The following is a 22,455-nucleotide window of genomic DNA, read 5'->3' on the forward strand; positions in this document are numbered from 1 at the left end:
CGTTCATTGACGTCTCTGTCCACTGTAATAAGTTTAGTGTCTGTGTTTTGCGACCGCACCGCAAAACCGTGAGATTAGTAGACGAAAGGAGGGTCGACAGAAGCGTCCGATCCTACGCGTCGGTAAGGGTGTTGTGTGTGACGTCATGACGGCGCGGAGTTTGGTTTGTGTGTGTGGCGTGTTTGTAGATGTCGTCATGTTGCGGTTTGTTGTGCTCTCTGGTGGTATGTTCAGGGTTTTCGTTTGTGTGGAGTAATGGGCTCAGTTTGCTTTTGCTCATTATCCAGAATTGTTAGAGTGTCGGCTGTGTTTGTAGTGGAATTCGTTCGAGTTAACGATTTTATGTGAAGGTTAATTTAGTGTTGTTCGCTGTACACCGTGTGGTAATTTTAGTAAAATTAATCGGTTGTTGTTTTTGTTCAGGAATGGATATGACGGATAATATTAACAGTGCGCAGGTCAAGGCAAGTGTTCGATCCCAATGTGTGGCTGTGTATGTTGACACTGGTATAGGGAGATGTTTTTGAGCTATATAGGCCAAGGGAAGCGTTAGGTCCTAATTTATGGGATCGGGAGCTGCTGTTGAGCTATGTAGGTCAAGGGAAGTGTCCGATACAGATGATATTGTGTTTAGTGGTATTTTGAGAGTTTTGTGATGTCGGTTTTTTTCGTCGTTTTGTGTGGATTTGTATGTGGGTGGGTGTCTAAATTTGTTTATATTTAGTTTGCCCCCACCCAAAAACACCCCATTTCTCGCGCTTGTCCCGTTAGTGTCATTAGGCTTTTTGTAGAAAGTGTGTGTGTTTGTTTTTCGATGTATTTTCGTCTTAATAATGTGTACGTACCGAGTTTATATGCGCCATATTGGAATCATGGTTTATGGTCGTTTCCGCCATATTTGTGACGTCATGGATCAAAACAGACGGGCGGGATCGGACGCTTCCGTATTTCCCGAAAGGACGTGCCTCTCCAATGGGAACCGAAAACATTTCATCGCAAGGTCATAGGTCGACCGATTCCTCCACAGGAAAACACGTCTGATATATTCTATACGACACTGGTGACAGCATATGCGTCACATGACAGGAATATGTTGTCGACCCACCTAACTTGTACACTTGGCGAATGGGTAAAAAGATTCTTCTACCTTTCCCGATTTAGGTTTTCTTGTGGATGTGATAATCACTCCCAAAAAAGTGATGAAAACATAAGAGTTTGTCACATAAACTGCAACAAATGAATGCAACAGTTTGACAGTCGCACGGTTTTCCCTGTGCTCTGTCAAAACATATGTTTTTAACGTTTTCAAATTTTTCCTTGTGTAGACCGTCAAATCCTGCATTTGTCCAAGTAAATCTGAACATGTACTGGAATTTTGGAGAGCGAAGTTGATTATATAAAAAATTTAACTCTTCACTCGAGGGAAGACTTGAATCAAGTACCTCTCGTTTCGCAGTTGTTCACGGTAACCACGGGACCACGGCGCTCCTGAGTTCATATTTTCCTTGATGTTGTCTATCTTGCGCAAGGGGTATTCAGTTTGTATATTTTGCTTCTTTTTTTCATAGTTCCACGCAACTTCTTCCTGTTTTCTCGATTGATCTGTGTTCAGTTTTTCAAGGCCTATCCACTGCGCCAACTTATAACTAAATCTGAGGGGGGTGCGATGGGGAGGTTCCCTTGCGAGATACACCTATATTACTAAATTGGTAACTCGTATGCGGGTTGCCTATCTAACGGCATCCAGTGCCAACAAAAGAATTTTATTTCCGGTATCCCGGGCAATTATTGAATGAACTTAAAATTTTTATATGCTGTCACAATCTGCTTATTCAGAGCTATAACCTTAACACAATAAGGTAGAGTTAAGGTTAGAACCTGTGCATATGTCTTGAAAGCAGCCGTAACTCACGGCGCGAAGTACCCACACTATATTCGTCCAGTATTTGAGATTGAGAGCACTCACAAACGGACCGTACGAACTTCCCCTCACAGATTTGATACGTATTGACAAGCTGTGTAGGGCACGACTAGGGCTGCAACATATGTAAATAGCGAGAGGCAACTCTCAAACGTTTTCGAGAAAATCGAATTTGAACATTTTGCGCGTGCCTACATACGGTCGGACACTAAACACTAAGCCGGCCGGCCGAGCGGTTCTAGGCGCTTCAGCCGCAGGTTCGAATCCTGCATCGGGAATAGATGTGTGTGATGTCCTTAGTTTAGTTATGTTTGAGTAGTTCTAAGTTCTAGGGGACTGATGACCTCAGATGTTAAGCCCCATAGTGCTCAGAACCATTTGAACCATTTTTGAACTAAACACTACACCCTAAAAATAACACTTGAAATCGAAATCAATCAAGAAAATATTATATATTCACTTTCTGTGACATAAACAGACATGTTAGGGAATGAAAAACAACAGTTACACAACATAATTAATAATAATTCCATATACTGACATCTTGAGCATACAAATGAAACAGCGGTCAGGCATAAGAGTAAATATACACTGTGATGTTCTTCACTTTCAGGTCCAAATTAATATTTTGTATTGCCACCTTCTGCTTGGATCACAGCTTCAGAACGTCGAGGTATAGATTCTACCAATTTTTTTTTTTTGAGTACGCAGTTATTCCACTCTTTCGCTAAGGCTGCTTTTAAAACATCTTTGTTTTTGATTTGCATTTTTTATACTACGCTTTAGTTATCTCCAAAGATGTTCAACTGAGTTAGTGTCTAGTGACTGGGGAGGCGAGTAAGAATGTTTTGGTACATTGTAAGCTAGGCACTCTTTTACAGTGGCCGTATGCTTGGGGTCATTGTCTTACTGGAACACCCAGTTTGTTCTTAGTCTCAGTTTCTCCCCAGATTGCTTCAGATTCTCCTTTAAGATGGTGAGATACCTCCATTTATCCATAGTACCTTCAATAAATAGTAAATTCCCAACTCCAGCTCCAGACATGCAATCCCACACAAGAATATTTCTACCCCCATACTTCGCTGATCGGACAAGATTTCTCTTCTTCCAACTTTCATTCCTTTTTCGCCACACCTTTTGCTGTCCATCATACTGGGGGATGTTAAACTTACACAAATCCGTGAAAAGTACTCTATTCAAAAATGTAGAATCATTATTTCGACGCAGAGTTGCAAATTCTAGTCGCTTCCGTTCAATTACCCTGCTTATGAACGGTTTCTTCCTTGCTGTTCTACTTTCAAATCCATGATTGTGCAGCAGTCTTCGTGCTGTTACGGGATGAACATTATTTACACGAGTATTTGCGACATCTAATGCCAACTCTGTGGCTGTAACTGTGTTCTCCGCATTCACTTTTCTAATGATGTGTCGGCGCTCCCTGTTAGATAATATTGGTGGTCGTCCACACTTAGCTTTGTTTTCTACACTTCCTCGGTCCCTGTAATTTCTTATTACGGTCAAGACACTTGCCAGTCTCCTTCTAACAATTTCCCCAATTTTCCGCAGTGAAAAGCCCTTTTTACTGAGCTCAATAATATTTTTCCTCACCTCCGCTGGTATTTCGGTTCTTTTCGAATCGATGTTACGCTATCGAATTATGTATTGCAATACACGTCTGTTACACTAACACACCACACCACTTGCGGAGCGTTCATTGCAAGTCTCTCTTGGAACTAACGACAGACTCGAAGTGTATGTTGACCTCTGTACCGCAGTAAACAAACACTGCTGCATCTGTCACGCTTGCAGCGCAGGATACCGGTCTGAAGACCTTGGTTTATGTCATTGTGGACGTGGACGCAGCACGCCTACCTCTCTGCATCCAGGCTGTACGCAACATGCTAGAAAATGGGGCTGTATGTCCAGCTATATTTCGTATGGTCGCCAGTAACTAACAATTCGGCAGCCAAAGGAGTAAGCGCTTAGTTTCTTCACATGTGCGAGGGTAGTTTTTAAATTTCATTCCAACGTAATTCTAACAGCGGACATGCATGGTACCCCACGAAAATCTCTTATGACAGAGAACCGCTTACGAACGTAACCCAAGCGTGTTTCGCAATATTCACACTGAAAAAAAAGTCGTGCACATGCGTTCATTACAAATGCTGTATGTTCCAATAATTATTGTTTCCCATGTTTCTATGATGAGTATCATCCAGATTCGTACAGTGTTCCATAGCTTACACGTTGTAATTGCCACATATGTAGACAAAATAATATAAATAAAATGACTATAATGATAGGATTAAAAGATCTTGTGTATTCACTCTTTCCATGCTCATTACGAAATTTTTTTCTCCTTTTTCCAGGATAAAGATTGAGAGTAACAGATAATTCAATAATGACAATCCAAACAGTCGTAATAATTACATGGGAAAAGAAAATGGAGCGCAGGCATATTCGATGCATGGACCTCGCGCTCCTAAAAGTAACCTCTTAACACACTCGACTGCGGACGTCTGGAATACTAGCGACCATGTAAAATATATAAAGACGCGTAAAATTTTCAGACTCGATTTTCTTGGAAACGGTTGAGAGTTGCGACTTCTTGTTTACATTATGCTGAAGTCATAATCGTGCTATACAGATCCTGTCAATACAAATCAAATCGGCGAGGGAAGTTCGTAAGGTCGATCCCCTTGTCAGCGACTTCCAACAAACCGTACGCTTAATTTCAAACCTTTACAAAAAAATTTCTCGCAAACACTCGCATAAAATGATGAAAGAAAAAAATGGTTTTCACTTACGACATTTTAACTGCTCGTGCAGTAAAACTTCAGAGTCAGATACGACGTTTTAATTTGATACTTCTTCACTGCTTGCTGTATTCGCAACACAGTTTGCAGACCGTAACCCCCAACATCACTGGATGTGACTGCTAAATTACATCATTCTGCGATGACGTCATAAACAGAGATGTGTGGAAAACTAGTTCCAGCTTAAAACGGTGGAAAATTACCCACACTTCACTCATCCAGTGTTTGATAATGATATGATAATCATGAGTTTTTAAAATCGGATCTATTAAGTTATTTGAGATATGTGCGTGAATAATGCGCTGTTGGAAAGGACATACACTCGAGTTTTACCAACAAAATGCTGCACCGCCACAAGATTGCTGAACGATGGATCGATCACACTGAACCAAATGATTCAGCCTTACATTACTGGCCTCCAAGGTCACCGGATCTGATTGTGATTATTACTTGTGGGGATTTATAAAATACTCTGTGTGCCTCCTTTACCAACAACAATGAATGACCTGAGACATCGCATGACACCAGCTGTGGACGCTGTAACTCAAGACTTGCTCGCTGCAGTGTGGGAACAGTTTGATTAGCGTATTGACATATGCCGTGCATCTCAAGGAGGCATATTGAGCACATATGAAAAGGTATGGAAAAAACTTTTTGAGTTAACCGTTCTTCAAAAAACAAAATTCATTGTATATGTTTATTAGTTTCAGAAACATAGATGTGGCAAATCGGATGATTCTTTTTGATACATCCCGTATAATCTCAAATATTTTCTAAACTTTTTCTCACTTACATGCCTAACGTCAAATATTGAACGCTTTCCCTCTTTCGTAAATTAATCAGGCGTCTGAAACTGTTGTATACATAGCAGTTAGTTTCCTTAAAGAATCGGAGGTCTACTAGAAAATGCGTAATTACATCACCAATCTCGTTCTGTTTCATTTATCTGACTTTGTTGTAGTATGTTATCACCAATTTTCTCTCGGATCAGGAAGTGTCATCTGCTTGCGCATTTTAGGGTAGTCCACTGGTATTTTCTTGCTTTTTTAAAAAAAAGTTATTAATTGGTTTCACGCAAAGCCCATTTCTCGAGATACAATTGTGTCACATACTGGAAGAACCCCCCAGGGGATCCACAACTCTTTTGTGGATACGTGCGTAGCGAGCACGGGACCCCGAGCTAATGTGGCCTTCCTTCCTTTCCGGGCTGCATACCTTCCCTTTCCGAATCCTTCCCCATCCCCCATCTTCGCCCCCCCCCCCCCTCACCTCTGGCTCTTTCCTTCCCTTTCTCCCCCTCTGGGAGTATGGTTTGTGCCTACGTCCGGAGACGGACGTTTGTAAATGTACCGCATTCTTCGCCTTCCTTGCTTGTATGTCTTCATCCTTCCTTTGTCCTTCTCTTTTCCTTACCTCTTCTCTTTACCCTTTTCTCCACTGCGGCATTTGAGACCTCTCTTCTTTCCTTTCCCTTTCTCTTTCTTCCTCCCTGTGCGTGTCTGAAGGCTGACCCACGCACTTCCATGCGTAGCCAGTGATGGGGTAACGCGTAATTCCCCGCCTCGGATAGACAGGTAGGACACGTACGTACCCCCTGGTAACGGCCAGGACCAGGGAGGGGTGATTACCCGAGCTGATACCTTCCGAAAGTGCCGATTGGTCCCTCCGTCCGTTTGTCGGGAGGTGTGACCTGGGGTGTGAACAATCACCTAGGGCGGGAGTGCCCTCAGAGAGGGCCCCCACAAGGGAGGAGCGCGCCATCGGAGACGCCGGTAATCGTGGGGGATTCTTCCGCAATGGTTTCCTCACCTTCCACTATGTCTGCTCACAAACGTAAGTTCACTGAGTCTCAGCCACAGTCAGTTCTTCCATCGTTGCCACAGTTCCTTGTGGTTTCTCGGTCTGACGAAGGTCACGACTTCTCCACGGTCAACCCTTTCATTATTCAGAAAGGTGTCGACGCAATTGCAGGTCCTGTAAAGTCTTGTTCCAGATTACGGAATGGCACCCTGTTGTTAGAAACAGTCAGTGCCCTCCAGGCACAAAAATTGCTGCGTACCTCACTACTACACACCTTCTCTGTCCGGGTGGAACCGCACCGTACTTTAAATTCCTCGCGTGGAGTCGTTTATACACGCTCCCTCGATGGATTGTCTGACGAAGAAATTCAGCACTACCTGTCTGATCAGGGCGTAACGGCTGTTCATAGGGTTATGAAAAGGGTTGACACGAACATCATTCCAACCCGCACTGTCTTCTTGACATTTGACAAAGTTCAACTCCCATCGAAAATCAAAGCAGGCTATGAGATAATTTCCGTTCGCCCTTACATCCCAAACCCTACGCGTTGCTATCGGTGTCAGCGGTTCAATCACACCAGCTAGTCCTGTTCCAATCCGGCCAAATGTGTTACGTGTGGCAAGGATGCCCATGAGGGTGCTTGTCCACCTCCATCCCCTCGCTGCATCAACTGTATGGGTGGCCACGCTGCTTCCTCTCGAGATTGTCCCGTTTTTAAGGACGAAAAGCTCATTCAGGAAATTAGAGTAAAGGAAAAGGTGTCGACCTTTGCTGCTCGAAAATTATTCGCCAGTCGACAGCCCACCGTGCCTCAGAAAGGAAAATACACCACTGTCCTTGCTTCTCCTCGGCCAACAAAGGAGGCGGCCACGCAGACTTGCGACCTCACCTTTAGTGCCACGGTCGTCAGATCGGCCAACGCAAAGATCGCCCGTTCAACCTCACCACTTTCGCCTGCCCACTCTCTGGCTCACCCTTCGTCGAGTTCTGCTAAATCTCGAGCCCAAAAGTCAGACACCAAGACTTCGAAAAAAGAGCATACTCGTGAAGAGTATTTACGTACGGCAACTTCCCAACCATCGGTTCCTCCTTCCTCTAAACATCATGCTTACAAGAAGGCTACAAAGAAACCCAGTTCCTCTCCTTCTCCGCCAAGGCGTGTCCCATCTACAGCACCACCTGGCGGAAATCGCCCTCGGCCGTCTTCTGTGTCGCCAAGGCGCACCGCTGGCGGCCGATCAACCGGCCGATCGCTGGTGGCAGGAGCTGCTCCTGACCAACCTATGGATCAGGATCTTCTGCCTTCGGCTGAATGCCATTCCATGCTGTCGGTCGCAAGCTCAGAGCAGTCGTTGAGATGACAGCGACCTTGGTCACATTCCTCCATTTTCTGTTCACCCTATGTCCATTATCCACTGGAATATCCGCGGTATTCGAGCCAATCGGGATGAATTGTCGATCCTCTTACGATCCTACTTGCCGGTCATCTTCTGTCTCCAGGAAACAAAGCTGCGTCCCCATGACCGCTTTGTTCTCCCTAATTTTCAGTCCGTCCGATATGACCTCCCCTCTGTTGAAGGCACTCCAGCACATGGAGGACTCATGATTCTTCTCCATGAAACTCTCCATCATCACCCAATCCATTTAAACACTTCCTTCCAAGCTGTCGCCGTCCGTCTTTCCCTTTCCGGATACACGTTCTCTCTTTGTACTGTATACATTCCATCGTCAACACCAATAGCACGAGCTGATCTCCTTCATCTTCTTGGTCAGCTTCCACCCCCATATTTGCTGGTTGGGGACTTCAATGCCCACCACCCGCTTTGGGGATCTCCACATCCTTGTCCACGTGGCTCACTATTGCTAGACGTCTTCCACCAAGCAGATCTAGTTTGCCTCAACACTGGGGTCCTTACATTTTTGTCTGCCTCCACGACAAATTTATCTCATTTGGACCTTGCGGTCGGTACTGTTCCGCTTGCTCGGCGCTTCGAATGGTTCGCCCTTGATGATACACACTCGAGTGACCACTTTCCATGTGTCCTTAGACTGCAGGCTCAACTGCCCTACATGCGCCCGCGACGCTGGAAGTTTGCCCAACCCGACTGGACACTTTTTTCGTCTCTAGCGACATTCGATGACCGTCACTTTCCCAGCGTCGACGATGAGGTCACACATATTACCGACGTTATTCTTACAGCTGCGGAACATTCAATACCACGCACCTCCGAATTGCCCCGGCGCCCCCCAGTTCCTTGGTGGAACGAGACATGCCGTGATGCAATACGTGAGCGGCGACGTGCTCTCCGCGTTTTCCGCCACCATCCTACTTTGGCCAACTGTGTCCGCTATAAGCAGTTCCGAGCGCGATGCCGTCGCGTCATCCGCGATAGCAAGAAGGCAAGCTGGAAATTCTTTATTAGCTCATTTAACACCTTCACTCCCTCCTCGGAAGGCCAGCACTTTGCTGAGATTTCGAGCTCTTCCATTTACCCGCCAGCGTTTCTCCCGAAGAAACGTGCAGCAGAAGTGCGACCTCTTGCTTTCTCCTCTCAAAATCGCGAAAGCTACAATACTGTTTTCTCCTTGCGGGAACTCCAACATGCACTCTCTTCTTCTCGCTCCTCCGTCCCAGGACCGGATGATGTCCACGTCCAAATGTTGCTGCATTTATCAACCCATAGCCTGCGTTACCTCCTTCGCCTTTATAATCGAATTTGGACCGACAGTACTTTTCCCAGACGATGGCGGGAAACTATCGTCGTTCCTGTTCCGAAACCTGGAAAGGACAAACATCTCCCCTCTAGCTATCGCCCCATTTCTTTCACGAGTAGTGTCTGTAAGGTTTTGGAGCGTATGGTGAATTACCGTTTAGCGTGGTGGCTGGAATCCCGCAGTCTTTTAACATCTGCCCAATGCGGATTCCGAAAGCATCGTTCTGCAGTTGACCATCTTGTTGCTCTCTCCACTTATATCATGAACAATTTTCTCCGGAAACGCCAAACAGTAGCAATATTTTTTGATCTGGAGAGAGCATACGATACCTGTTGAAGGACAGGCATCCTCCGCACACTGTTCTCTTGGGGCTTTCGAGGTCGGCTGCCCCTTTTTCTTCGCGAATTTATGGCAGAGCGCACATTTAGGGTGCGGGTGAACACTACTCTCTCCCGTACTTTCTCCCAAGAAAACGGGGTACCCCAGGGCTCCGTGCTGAGTGTTGTACTGTTTGCCATTGCCATAAATCCAATTATGGATTGTCTCCTTCCTGATGTCTCGGGCTCCCTCTTTGTGGACGATTTTGCGATCTACTACAGGTCTCAACGGACCAGCCTTCTTGAACGACGTCTTCAAGGATGTCTCGCTCGCCTCCACTCTTGGAGCATCGAAACCGGCTTCCGTTTTTCTCCCAGTAAGACCGTTTGTGTTAATTTTTGGCGACGTAAGGAGTTTCTTCCGCCCTCCTTACATCTAGGTCCTGTCAACCTTCCGTTTTCAGAGATCGCTAAATTCTTGGGTCTTATGTTTGACAGAAAACTGTGCTGGTCCTCCCACGTTTCCTATCTTTCAGCTCGCTGTCTGCGATCCCTCAACACCCTCCGTGTCCTGAATGGTACCTCCTGGGGAGCGGACCGAGTGGTCCTTCTCCGCCTCTATCGCGCCTTAGTGCGCTCGAAATTGGACTATGGAAGCATAGTCTACTCCTCTGCTCGGCCGTCTATTCTTCGGCGTCTCGACTCTATCCACCACCGTGGATTACGTTTAGTGTCTGGAGCTTTTTACACCAGCCCTGTGGAAAGCCTTTATGCTGAGACTGCTGATCCTCCGCTGTCCAATCGGCGAGCAGTCCTTCTGAGTCTTTATGCTAGCCATCTGTCTTCCATGCCTGCTAATCCAGCCCATGACATTTTTTTCGACGCCTCCTTTGATGTAGGGTATGCAGGCCGCCCCTCCTCCCTACTACCACCGGGAGTCCGCTTCCGTCAACTGCTCCATTCTCTTTCCTTCCGCTTTCCTAAAACCTTCTTGACAACTTGGGGTACAGCACCGCCTTGGCTCCGTCCCCGGATCTACTTGCTCCGTGACCTATGTCAGTTTCCCAAGGATGGTACCCCTACACTTGTTTACCGTCGGGCATTTGCTGCTCTATGTGCACAAATGACGGACGCCACATTTATTTACACCGACGGCTCGAAAACATCGTTAGGTGTAGGGAGTGCCTGTATTGTTGGCGACACCCCAAATCACTTTCGGCTTCCCGACAAGTGTTTGGTTTATACTGCGGAGCTTTACACTGTTCTCCAGGCTGTCCACTACATCCGCCGCCATCAGCGGATACAGTACGTAATCTGCTCAGATTCTCTCAGCTCTCTCCTAAGTCTCCAAGCTCTTTACCCTGTGCACCCTCTGGTCCACCGGATTCAGGACTGTCTGCGCTTGCTCCACCTGGGGGGCGTCTCAGTGGCGTTCCTCTGGCTCACGGGACACGTTGGTATCTGTGGAAATGAGGCGGCCGATATTGCAGCCAAGGCTGCAGTCTCTCTTCCTCGGCCAGCTATTCAATCGATTTCCTTCGCCGATCTACGGAGCGTTCTATGTCGACGTGTTGTTCATTTATGGCACACGCATTGGTCGACACTTACCCATAATAAATTGCGGGACATGAAAGCTCTTCCTTGTCCTTGGACCTCTTCCTCCCGAACGTGTCGTCGGGAGGAGGTAATTTTAACTAGACTCCGGATAGGGCACTGTCTTTTTAGCCATCGACATCTTTTAAGCGGCGATCCTCCCCCACTCTGTCCCCGCTGCTCTCAGCTGTGGACGGTAAGACACCTTTTAATTGAGTGCCCCTATTTTAATCCGTTACGCTCCCGTCTACAGCTATTGCCTGATATATCGTCGATTTTAGCAGATGACACGCGCTCAGCCGACCGCGTTCTCCAGTTTATTAGTGCCAGTGAAATGACGTCAGTCATTTGAAGCTTTTTTTGGGGAGAACCAACCCCTTTCTGTAGTGGATTTTTAAGCCTTCCTTCTGCTTTTAGTTTCTCCAATTTTATGACTTTCGTTCCCATTGCTGCTGGTTTTCAATTTCGGCTTTTTACTGTTTCCTAAGTCACGGACCGGGCGCTAATGACCATAGAAGTTTTGCGCCCTAAAACCAAAACAAAACAAAAAAAAAAAATACTGGAAGAAACAGTACATTTGTCTGACTTCATTACAAAATAAAGAACATGTATTGCACAAGTCGACTGCGTAAAGATAAGCGAACGGCTGTACGAGGCAACTGGCGTAGAAAGTATATTACTCCGGCTGCATCACGAGAAAATTCACAAATTTTTAATATATATACATACACTATATAAGTCTAAAAAGCGAAACAGTTCCTAAAATTTTAAAGTTCCATTTTAAGAAAATAGATAAAGTGCCAAATACATTTTCCAACGGTCCTTTCATGGGGCTAATAGCTACCGTAAGAGGGGAAAACAGCCTTAATTTAACGTTATTTTGCAGAACTATACATTTCCTGATGTAAAATACGACTCATTATAGTACCACTAGTAACTGTTTTCATACTCCCGGCTAAACGTCTCTCTCTCTTCTACGAACTTGTTTACGTTGCATCTGATGCTATCGTAATCTATGGCTTAAAAAGAGCCTGCCGTGGAGAAAAGTGATTGACGTATTTTCTTACCTGAAATATTAGACTTCCTCAGACTGCACTTAACTGATGGTTATTCATACAACAGACATGACCGATTTCGGAATATATATTCCATCATGAGATGTATCTAGAAAATGAATGAGATCTATGATGTTTGAGTGAAATACATATATACTAAGATGGTATCTGTTCTTTCGGACATGTCTCTGGCATATACGAGGGCTATCCACAAAGTACATTACGTTTTGGAATTAAAAATAAATAAAGTATTGGAATTTTTTTTATTATATACAGATGAAAGCCACACTTAAATACTAGTTTTGTACGTAGTTGCCATTTAAATTAAGGCACTTATCATAGCGATGGACGAGCTTGGAAATTCCTTTGTCGTAAAATTCGGCCGCCTGCGCCTTCAACCACGTGGTTACCTCTTTTGGGACAGAAAAGGTGTGATTTTTGTGGATTTCCTTGAAAGAGGCACTACAATAAACTCTTAAAGGTATTGCCAAATTCTGGACAACCTCAGAAGAGCAATACAAAACAAGCGCAGGGGAAAGTTGGGCTCAAAGATCTTGCTGATTCACGACAACGCCCGGGTCCACACGTCAAATGCCACTCGTGAAGTTCTCGAATCTTTTAAGTGGGAGTTGTTTCCTCATCCGCCGTACAGTCCCGACCTGGCACCGAGCGACTTCCACTTATTCCCAGCAATGAAGAAGTGGTTGGCTATGCAGCGTTTTGATGACGGCGCACAGCTTCAAGAAGAGGTAACCACGTGGTTGAAGGCGCAGGCGGCCGAATTTTACGACGAAGGAATTTCCAAGCTCGTCCATCGCTACGGTAACTGCCTTAATTTAAATGGCAACTATGTAGAAAAGTAGTATTTCAGTGTGGCTTTCATCTGTATATAATAAAAAAATTTCCAATACTTTATTTATTTTTAATTCCAAAACGTAATGTACTTTGTGGACAGCCCTCGTAGTTAAGGCTCACCGGCCACTTGGCCATCTTCTTCTTCTGTGCGAATGCACAAACAGTGCCCGAACTCTTACAGGAATCGGCAACGCGCCGCAAGTAATGAGTATAATGGGCAGGGGCACTACGAATTTAGTGCGGGACAATACGTTGAGAATGTGGGTTTCGCGGGAGGTGTGCTAGAGATAAATCCCTGCAGTCGCGCTATCCTCTGTGTCCTCGGTGGCTCAGATGGATAGTGTGTTTGCCATGTAAGCAGGAGATCCCGGGTTCGAGTCCCGGTTGGGCACACATTTTCGTCTGTGCCCGTTGACGTATGTCAACGCCTGTAAGCAGCTAAGGGTGTTCATTTCATTGTAATCTCAGTGAAATATGTCTATGTGTTCACAGTCAATGACTACTGGTGTCCTGCTATAACGCTTTACAACGAACATAGAAATCACGTAAAATTATGCGAAAACTTTGTTGTTTTCTTTTACAACACAGACGAAAGCAAAACTGTTTTCGTTAGTACACTCCGTGGTTAGTTTGGGCTATCAGTACCTGCAACGCTCGCTTTTGACGAACGAAACTAATCGAAATAAATTAGACGGGACTGTGCCCCTTTCGTGTTGTCAGTGATTTTGCCTGTAACACGAATTCCAGTTGTGGTGACAAAATGATAGGATATCATCTATGGTGACCGTGCAGCTCTCTAGAATGAAATTACAATTAAATCAATACTTTTAGCTGCTGACGGACGTTGATATACATCAACAGGGACAGTTGAAAATGTGTGACCCGACCGGGACTCGAACCCGGGATCTCCTGCTTACATGGCAGGTACTCCATCCATCTGAGCCACCACTTAATTGTAATTTCATTCTGGAGAGCTGTACGGTCACCAATGACATCTGTTCTTTCGGACATGTCCGAAAGAACAGATGCCATCTTCATATCGTTAAGGCTAACCGGCTGATGACGTTCTTCAGTGCGGATGCACACGAATTGACTGAACTCTTACGGAACTCGGTGGATTGTCTGCCGAGAGTAATGGGTATACTGGCAGGGGCACTACGAATGTAGTGTGTGGACTGTAAACTGAGAATGTGGGTCTCACGGGGAGCGTGCCGGCGATAAGTCCCTGCAGTCGCACTATGTGCCCCCAGTGGTTCAGATGGACAGAATGTCCGCCATGTAAGCAGGACATCCTGGGTTCGACTCCCAGTCGGGGCACACATTTTCAACTGTCCCCGTTGATGTATATCAACGTCCGTCAGCAGCTAATGGTATTAATTTAATTGTAATTTCATTCTAGAGAGCTGAACGGTCACCATATATGATATCCTATCTTTTATTGCTGAATCAAGTTCTACATAAAAACTACGTACATTTTGTCTTAAACATTTGTTTTGATTTTTGGTAGTTGGCGCTGTACTTCAAGAAAATCCATGTTCTCATTTTTGCGTGGAAAATGGTTACGAATAAATAAAAAATGCTCATATACTTCGTAAATTTTGATTCGCTAAAATTTACTCTCCCCCTCTCCCCCATAGGGTGGGGTTTGAGAGAGAGGAATGAAAGTTTTACAAATGTTGACCCGAATATGCGGAAAAAAATTAATATTGGGGTCAACATTTGTAAAACCGGTGGGATAAAAGTTTTAACGGTTATGGCGATTACTTTCGAATTAATAAACAGTTTACTTACTTTTTTCCATTGACTCGTTTTCAGTCGACTGCCCTTTACGATGTAAAGAAACAAAGGGCTAGATGTTAGGCAATCTATTTTTATTATGCATTTTTATACTTTCTTTTGTAAATTCACAGATCATAAACTGGTGCCGAGAATGATCTCTTTAAATACATTTTGTGAATCGCCACTTCACAAGTGGTGAACGTGGTGTATCACGAAGGTCCACAATGCTTTTATTTTTGTGAAATTCAATCAAACGTAGGTCCACATCAGCCCATAAACATGCAGGATGACATTCCTGTGCGAATTCGATCATTTATTTAGAAAACACGTGCTGAACTGTGAACACATGTTTTATTTATCAAAATTTCTATTGCAAATAGGAAAAAAACCCGACACTACAAGTAAATTTTGAGACCAGAGGCGAGGCATTAACTGCAGCCATCAATGCCGCCATACAATGAGGTAACAAAAGTCGTTCGGTAGCGATATGCACACATACAGATGTCGATAGTATAGCGTACACAGGGTATGAAAGAGCAGCGCTTCGGCGGATCTATCATTTGCACTCACTTGATTCACGTGAAAAGTTTTGCGACGTGACAGACTCTGAGTGTGGAATGTTAGTTGAACATGGGGCATTCCATATCGGAAATCGTTAGGGAATTCAGGATTCCGAGATCCACATTGCAAAGAGCGTGCCGAGAGTACCAAATTTCAGGCATTACCTCTCACCACAGGAAGTTCAGTGGCCGACGGCCTTCACTTAACAATCGAGAGCAACGACGTTTGCGTAGAGTTGTCAGTGCTAAGAGACAAGCAACATGCGAGAAATAACCGCAGAAATCCATGTGGGACGTATGAGGAACGTATTCGTTAGGACAATATCACGAAATTTCACGTTGATGAGCTATGGCAGCAGACGACCAACGCGAGTAGGCCTATCTTTGCGAACAGCACGACGTCGCCGTAACAGCTGATGGAAGGGTTCATGTGTGGCGCAGACCCTACGAAGCCATGGATCCAAGTTTCCAACAAGGCACTGTGCAAACTGGTGATGGCCTACATAAAGGTGTAGGCTGTGTTTTCATGGAATGGAGTGGGGCCTTTGGTCCAACTGGAAATGGTTATGTTCGACTTCTTGCAGACCATTTGGCGCCATTCATGGACGTCATGTCCCGAAACAACGATGGAATTTGTACGCATGACAATGCGCAATGTCACCGGGCCACAATTGTTCGCAATTGGTTTGAAGAACATTCCGGAAAATTCGAACGAATGATGTGGTCACCCAGACCGTTCGACATGAAACCCATCGAAACCTTGTGGGACGTGCACAGTTCGTGCACAAAATTCTGCTCCGGCAGTTGAGGACGGATACGGAGGCAGCGTGGCTCAGCATCTCCGCAGGGGACTGACTTTCAGCGACTTGTTGAGTTGATGATACGTCGAGTTGCTGCACTGTGCCGGGCAATAGGAGCTCCGACAGGTTACAGGGGCTCCGCATGACTTGTAAGGTCAGTCAGTGTATTACTGTACATTGACGAATTACTAATGGTGAAGTTTCGGAATGCTGTTACTGTACTCAACGGGATCTCAGACTTATGCATAGGTTACTGCACAATGGGTATTGACTCTGGAGAGGCCAGAAATTTAACCTTGTCTTATAGGTCCTAGCGAAGGTGACGACTCGTCACTGTTTTTAATAGCGTCTAAGTGCAGGGAATTACACTACTGGCCATTAAAATTGCTACACCAAGAAGAAATGCAGATGATAAACGGGTATTCATTGGACAAATATATTATACTACAACTGATATGTGATTACATTTTCACGCAGTTTGGGTGCATAGATCCTGAGAAATCAGTACCCAGAACAACCACCTCTAGCCGTAATAACGGCCTTTATACGCCTGGGCATTGAGCCAGACAGAGCTTCGATGACTTGCACAGGTACAGCTGTCCATGCAGCTTCAACACTATACCACAGTTCATCAAGAGCAGTGACTGGCGTATTGTGACGAGCCAGTTGCTCGGCCATCATTGACCAGACGTTTTCAATTGGTGAGAGATCTGGAGAATGTGCTGGCCAGGGCAGCAGTCGAACATTTACTGTATCCAGAAAGGCCTGTACAGGACCTGCAACATGCGGTCGTGCATTATCCTGCTGAAATGTAGGGTTTCGCATGGATCGAATGAAGGGTAGAGAGGTCGTAACACATCTCAAATGTAACGTCCACTGTTCAATGCAAACAAGAGATGACCGAGACGTGTAACGAAAGGCACCCCATACCATCACGCTGGGTGATACGCCAGTAAGGCGATGACGAATACACGCTTTCAATGTGCGTTCACCGCGATGTCGCAAAACACGGATGTGACCATCATGATGCTGTAAACAGAACCTGGATTCATACGAAAAAATGACGTTTTGCCATTCGTGCACCCAGGTTCGTCGTTGAGTACACCATCGCAGGCGCTCCTGTCTGTGATGCAGCGTCAAGGGTAACAGCAGCCATGCTCTCAGAGCTGATAGTTCATGCTGCTGCAAACGTCGTCGAACCGAACTGTTCGTGCAGATGGTTGTTGTCTTGCGAACGTCCCCATCTGTTGACTCAGGGATCGAGACGTGGCTAAACGATCCGTTATAGCCATGCGGATAAGATGCCTGTCATCTCGACTGCTAGTGATACGAGGCCGTTGGGATCCAGCACAGCGTTCCGTATTACCCCCATTAACCCACCGATTCCACATTCTGCTAACAGTCATTGGATCTCGACCAACGAGAGCAACAGTGTCTCGATATGATAAACCGCAATCGCGATAGGCTACAATCCGACCTTTATCAAAGTCGGAAACGTGATGGTAGGCATTTCTCCTCCTTACACGAAGCATCACAACAACATTTCACCAGGCAACGCCGGTCAACTGCTGTTTCTGTATGAGAAATGTCAGCACGTTGTAGGAGAAAATGAACCCTTCTGCAGATTCATCTATACGCCACTTGGCACCTTACAGTCTGTGGCAAAGGGTACTTTGGGTACCAGCCTTACTTGCTCCTTTTCCTGTAACAGTCGCGAGTGATTCGTGGGAAGAACGATTTTTGGTAAGCCTCCGTATAGGCTCGAATCTCTCGAATTTTATTTTCGTGGTCTTTCCACGAGATATACGGAGGAGGAAGTAGTACACTGCTTCACTCTCCTAGGAACGTAAGCTGTCGAACTTTTATGGTAGACCATAATGCGCTGCAGGATGCGTCTCTGGCAGCGTCTGCCATTGCAGTTGGCTTAGAATCTTGGTGACACTTTCGCCCTAACTTCAGTAACCTGTAACGAAACGCGCTGCTCTTCTTAGGATCTTTTCTATTTCCTCCATCTATCCTGTCTGCTACTACGGATCTCACACTGTCGAACAATATAGGGTGTTTATAAATGAATATCGGGGTTTTAACGCTTTATAATATTTGTTACATTAAACTTACAGCTATTAATTATACGACAAATGAAGAACAACTCAAACTGTTTTACCAAGAAACTTACAAATGTTCAACGTGAGCACCATTTGTCACACGGCACATATCAAGTATACAAGGTGAAAAGTATTTAAACCGACAAACACTAGGAGGTTGTAGGGGACATCAAAACAAATATTTTTCCCTAGTGTCATTTTTTCCTATGAGGATTTTTTAAACCGGTGGAGGCCGTATTACGATCTTCAGTTGGTAGGGGGCGTATTACGCTCTTCAGTTGTAGGCAACTGCTGTCCACCAGTGTAGTAGTGCATTGTCTCTGTTAACTAATGGAGCGATACACCTGGAGTGAGTACACTGATATAGTTGGTGCGTACTACATAGCGCACCACAACGGACGAGCTGCACAGCGGGTTTCTCAGCTACCCGCTCCCTGCAAGACAACGCATGTTCCCAACATGACGGGGCGCCGACACTTTTCAGTCGTCGTGTGCGTCGATTCCTGGACCGACGCTTCCCAGAAACGTGGATCGGCAGAGGTGGTCCTGTACCGTGGCCTGCTCGATCCCCAGATATGTCCCCTCTGGACTTTTTTGTGTGGGGAAAGATGCGCAACCTTGTTTACGCAATTCCTGTTGCATCAGAAGAGGATCTGGTTTCCCGGATAGTAGCAGCAGCAGGAACAATTCAGGATACTCCTGGTTTTTTTTGCCCGTGTCAGATGATCCGACGGTGTAACCTATGTTTACGTGTCAATAGAGGCATATTTGAAAATGTACTGTAATTGAAATTGGTTGTGTTAATGTGTTGTCTCTTGGTCATAAAAAATGGAAAAGTGTTTTCTGTTGTTGTTGTTGTTGTTGTGGTCTTCAATCCTGAGACTGGTTTGATGCAGCTCTCCATGCTACTCTATCCTGTGCAAGCTTCTTCATCTCCCAGTACCTACTGCAACCTACATCCTTCTGAATCTGCTTAGTGTATTCATCTCTTGGTCTCCCCCTATGATTTTTACCCTCCACGCTGCCCTCCAATACTAAACTGGTGATCCCTTGATGCCTCAGAACATGTCCTACCAACCGATCCCTTCTTCTGGTCAAGTTGTGCCACAAACTTCTCTTCTCCCCAATCCTATTCAATACTTCCTCATTAGTTATGTGATCTACCCATCTAATCTTCAGCATTCTTCTGTAGCACCACATTTCAAAAGCTTCTATTCTCTTCTTGTCCAAACTATTTACCGTCCATGTTTCACTTCCATACATGGCTACACTCCATACAAATACTTTCAGAAATAGCTTCCTGACACTTAAATCTATACTCGATGTTAACAAATTTCTCTTCTTCAGAAACGCTTTCGTTGCCATTGCCAGTCTACATTTTATATCCTCTCTACTTCGTCCATCATCAGTTATTTTGCTCCCCAAATAGCAAAACTCCTTTACTACTTTAAGTGTCTCATTTCCTAGTCTAATACCCTCAGCATCACCCGACTTAACTCGACTACATTCCATTATCCTCGTTTTGCTTTTGTTGATGTTCATCTTATATCCTCCCTTCAAGACACCATCCATTCCGTTCAACTGCTCTTCCAAGTCCTTTGCTGTCTCTGACAGAATTACAATGTCATCGGCGAACCTCAAAGTTTTTATTTCTTCTCCATGGATTTTAATACCTACTCCGAATTTTTCTTTTGTTTCCTTTACTGCTTGCTCAATATAGAGATTGAATAACATCGGGGAGAGGCTACAACCCTGTCTTACTCCCTTCCCAACCACTGCTTCCCTTTCATGTCCCTCAACTCTTATAACTGCCATCTGGTTTCTGTACAAGTTGTAAATAGCCTTTCGCTCTCTGTAATTTACCCCTGCCACCTTTAGAATTTGAAAGAGAGTATTCCAGTCAACATTGCCAAAAGCTTTCTCTAAGTCTACAAATGCTAGAAACGTAGGTTTGCCTTTCCTTAATCTTTCTTCTAAGGTAAGTCGTAAGGTCAGTATTGCCTCACGTGTTCCAGTATTTCTACGGAATCCAAACTGATCTTCCCCGAGGTCAGCTTCTACTAGTTTTTCCATTCGTCTGTAAAGAATTCGTGTTAGTACTTTGCAGCTGTGGCTTATTAAACTGATTGTTCGGTAATTTTCACATCTGTCAACACCTGCTTTCTTTGGGATTGGAATTATTATATTCTTCTTGAAGTCTGAGGGTATTTCGCCTGTTTCATACATCTTGCTCACCAGATGGTAGAGTTTTGTCAGGACTGGCTCTCCCAAGGCCGTCAGTAGTTCCAGTGGAATGTTGTCTACTCCGGGGGCCTTGTTTCGACTCAGGTCCTTCAGTGCTCTGTCAAACTCTTCACGCAGTATCGTATCTCCCATTTCATCTTGATCTACATCCTCTTCCATTTCCATAATATTGTCCTCAAGTGCATCGCCCTTGTATGGACCCTCTATATACTCCTTCCACCTTTCTGCTTTCCCTTCTTTGCTTAGAACTGGGTTTCCATCTGAGCTCTTGATGTTCATACATGTGGTTCTCTTTTCTCCAAAGGTCTCTTTAATTTTCCTGTAGGCAGTATCTATCTTACCCCTAGTGAGATAAGCCTCTACATCCTTACATTTGTCCTCTAGCCATCCCTGCTTAGCCATTTTGCACTTCCTGTCGATATCATTTTTGAGACGTTTGTATTCGTTTTTGCCTGCTTCGTTTACTGCATTTTTATATTTTCTCCTTTTATCAATTAAATTCAATATTTCTTCTGTTACCCAAGGATTTCTACTAACCCTCTTCTTTTTACCTACTTGATCGTCTGCTGCCTTCACTACTTCATCCCTCAGAGCTACCCATTCTTCTTCTACTGTATTTCTTTCCCCCTTTCCTTTCAATTGTTCCCTTATGCTCTCCCTGAAACTCTGTACAACCTCTGGTTCTTTCAGTTTATCCAGGTCCCATCTCCTTAAATTCCCACCTTTTTGCAGTTTCTTCAGATTTAATCTATTTCTATTCGTCATAAAAAATGGAAAAGTGTTTGTTGGTTTAATTAATTTGCCGCCATAGAAATCTTCCTCTACCGGTTTAACTACTCCTCAAACGAGAAAATTACACCAGGGAAAAATATTTGTTTTAATGTCCCCTACAACCTCCCAGAGTTTGTCGGTTTATATACTTTTCACCCTGTATAGCCGAGTTCTTCCCAAACGTTGATAAGTATGTCTTCAGCGATTGTAACAACAGCTGCTTCAATCCGGTTTCTTAATTCACGGAGGTCTGCTGGTAGCGGAGGCCCGTACACACGATCCTTGATGAAGCCCCAAAGGAAAAAATCGCATGGCGTTAGGTCGGCTGAATGTGGAGGCCATGCAGAGCAAGCCCTGTCATTGGGCCCCTTGCGGCCTATCCAGCGCTTTGGTATAGAATGGTTCAAATGGCTCTGAGCACTATGGGACTTCTAAGGTCATCAGTCCCCTAGAACTTAGAACTACTTAAATCTAACTAACCTAAAGACATCACACACATCCATGCCCGAGGCAGGATTCGAACCTGCGACCGTAGCAGTCTCGCGGTTCCGGACTGAAGCGCCTAGAACCGCACGGCCACCGCGGCCGGCGCTTTGGTATAGACTTGATGTGTGCCGTGTGACAAATAATGTTCACATCGAACATTTATAAGGTTCTTGGTAAAAGTGTTTGAGTTGCCCTTTTATTTGACATATCATTTATAACTGCAAGTTTAATGTAATAAATATTATAAAGCGTTAAAACCCCGATATTCGTTTACAAACACCCTGTATTAAAGTATTGGCCGAACGATTGTCTTGTAAGCTACTCCCCTTCCTGATGGACTACATTCCGTCCGGATATCTCGAATGAATCTGTCTGGCATCTGCCTTATCGCGATTAATTTTATGTGGTGGTAGTGATTATGATGATGATGATGATGATGATGATGATGATGATTTTGGTTTGCGAGGCGCTCAACGGCGTGGTTATCAGCGCCCCTACACATTCCCAATCTTTTCACTGTCTAGTCTCGCCAATTCCTGAGTGATGATGAAATGATGACAACACAAACACCCAGTCCCCGTGCGGAGAAAATCCCGACCTGACCGGGAATCGAACCCGGGACGCCATGATTCAGGGAC

General features: G+C 44.9%; 1 protein-coding gene across 2 annotated transcripts in view; it reads left to right on the top strand.

The window, feature by feature from the left end:
* LOC124716906 (probable 4-coumarate--CoA ligase 1) overlaps positions 1-22,455 on the top strand; it is a 488,949-nt gene that overhangs the window by 598 nt on the left and 465,896 nt on the right. The window lies entirely within an intron of this gene.

Source organism: Schistocerca piceifrons, chromosome 9 (genome assembly GCF_021461385.2).
Source record: "Schistocerca piceifrons isolate TAMUIC-IGC-003096 chromosome 9, iqSchPice1.1, whole genome shotgun sequence".
NCBI lineage: Eukaryota > Metazoa > Arthropoda > Insecta > Orthoptera > Acrididae > Schistocerca > Schistocerca piceifrons.